Source organism: Camelus ferus, chromosome 26, assembly GCF_009834535.1.
Source record: "Camelus ferus isolate YT-003-E chromosome 26, BCGSAC_Cfer_1.0, whole genome shotgun sequence".
NCBI lineage: Eukaryota > Metazoa > Chordata > Mammalia > Artiodactyla > Camelidae > Camelus > Camelus ferus.
In genome coordinates this window covers 9755054-9757557 of record NC_045721.1, presented here as the reverse complement: position 1 = coordinate 9757557, position 2504 = coordinate 9755054, and positions in this window count along the sequence as shown.

Genomic DNA, 2504 nt, shown 5'->3' with positions numbered 1-2504 from the left:
TCTGCTGTACAGAAAAGTGATTCATATATATATATATAAATATATATTCTTTTTCATATTCTTTTCCATTATAGTTTATTGCAGGATATTGAATATAGCTCCCTGTGCTATATAGTAGAACCTTGTTGTTTATCTATTTTATCTGTTTATTGTATCTGCTAATACCAAACACCTAATTTATCCCTCCCCCACCCCCTTCCCCCTTTGGTAACCATAAATTAGTTATCTGTGTCTCTGAGTCTGTTTCTATTTTGTAAATAAGTTCATTTGTATCATATTTTAGATTCCACATATAAGTGATATCATATGGTATTTATCTTTCTCTGTCTGACTTACTTCACTTAGTATGATACTCTCTAGATACATCCACGTTGTGCAAATAGCATTTCATTCTTTTTTATGATGGAGTGGTATTCCATTGTATATATGGTATCTTATGGTTTTGATTTTCTTTTCTTTGATTACTAATGATGTGTGGGGCACAGATCATGGTTGGCATGCAAAAAGCATTTTAATAATGAAAAAAGTATTTTAAGTATTATAAAGTATTTTGATAAAATATATATCTAATAATTTAACAGATAATAATAACTTCATTGAACAATACTACTTGAGCCATCAGGTAAAGTAAATTTACAGAGAAACAATGCTTTTATCCTTTAGAAAGAAGCTTATAATATAAATGGGAGATATAATGACAATAACACATGTATTTGCATATTTTTAAATTGAAGTACAGTCAGTTACAATGTGTCAGTTTTTGGTGTACAGCACAGTCTCTCAGTCATGCATACACATACATATATTCATTTTCATGCTCTTTCTCACTAAATGTTATTACAAGATATTGAATATAGTTCCCTAAGTTTACATATTTGTTAAGGCTCAGATCAACACTAATTACCTAAATACTTATCCTGTGGTCCATGGATTATATGCAAAATGTGCTTTTTTTTTCCTAAAGAGAGGGTCCATAACTTCCCTGAGTTTCTTAAAGAACTCTAACCACTACCACTCCCCAAAAGCTAAGAATGCCTGCTCTAAAATTTTCAACAAGGAAAAATGACTAATACATTCTTAATGTCTGCTTCTGTTTAGATTTCTTCCTCAGTGTTAGTTACTGGTTAAGATATGCATTTTGCTTTGGTTACCATTTTTTGTAGTCAAAGCTTTTTGGGTCACAAGATAAAGACATCACTTCAAACTAGTTTCAGCAAAAGGCCTTTATGGAAGGCTCTTGAGGTGGCTAATGGATTCCAGGGGCCTCCAGCATGACTGGGCCCACAGGGTACTAGACCAGGAAGCCAGCAGCCAGCTCCCCTCCCTCACATTGTCTCTCAGATTGTCTGCTCCACTGGTCCCTCAGCAAACCAGCCACCACTGCTTCAGCATGCCCCGACCCAACATGGCAGCCCTCACTCCCTAGTTTACATGTCCTCTGTCCACTGACCTGCAGGAATGACTAAACAGTAACTCACAGTTCCAATTCAAAGCTCTCAGGATTGAGACTCTCTTAGTCCCACTGCTAATCCCATCAACTAGATCCATGATAATGGATCATGGGTCTCCTGGATGCATCCATTTGAACAAGATTCCCCATGGAGGCTTCCATGTCACTTATTAGCTTATTGGGTACTGGAAAATAGTCAAGTCTCAAAGCAATATTCATTTCAATTCAGTAAAACACATCACACCCAGATCTCACAGCACTCTTGGAAATGCTAGAGTTTGTGAAATAAAATATTATGGGATACTACACGTTGAGATTCACCACTCAGATGATTGATATCAATCAATAGGCCAACCATGACAACTTTTAAGCTGAATATCCAAGGAGACATCTGTTGTTTTAGCTTATGTGTTTGTGGGTGGGTGAGGGATGGTGGTGGTGGTGGTGATGGTGGCCGGGATCTGAAACTACAATATGGGAAGTAACATAAATCCCTCAAGGCTAGGTTTGCAACAAAGATCAAAGACCTAGATCAACATAATGGAGATTTTGATCTGAAAGTAAGATCAATAAACTTTCTCTCTTAATTATCATCTCCATAGGAAAGGAGAGCATTTTCAGATTCTAGGGACTCAGTATAAATGAAAATTTCCTGAAGTTCAGGTGTACAGACGAGCAAATTCATCTTCAATTGAATGGAGTAGGAGACACAGTTGGGGTGTCTCTCAAGCTCTGCTCCCCTTTCCTGGGAGTTGTCCCTGCTCAGATCGAGGGGCAGTCACCAGAGTCACTCTGGATCCACAGGATCTTACCTTCTATGTGAAGTTGCAGCTACATTCATGTTTAAGGCTTTAAAACAATTTTGAAACAAGACGCCGTTGGATGGGAATCTCCCGGTACACCCCAGTCCCAAGCTCATTCTTCTAACTCCGGATCCTCTGAGCCTTGCCTTTCAGCAAATAGAAAAGAGCAATCAGACTGGCAGTGTGCTTTTGCCATATGTCCAGCTCTTTCATCTCTGACTGGAAAATTTGGAGGCAATAAGGTCCCCAAC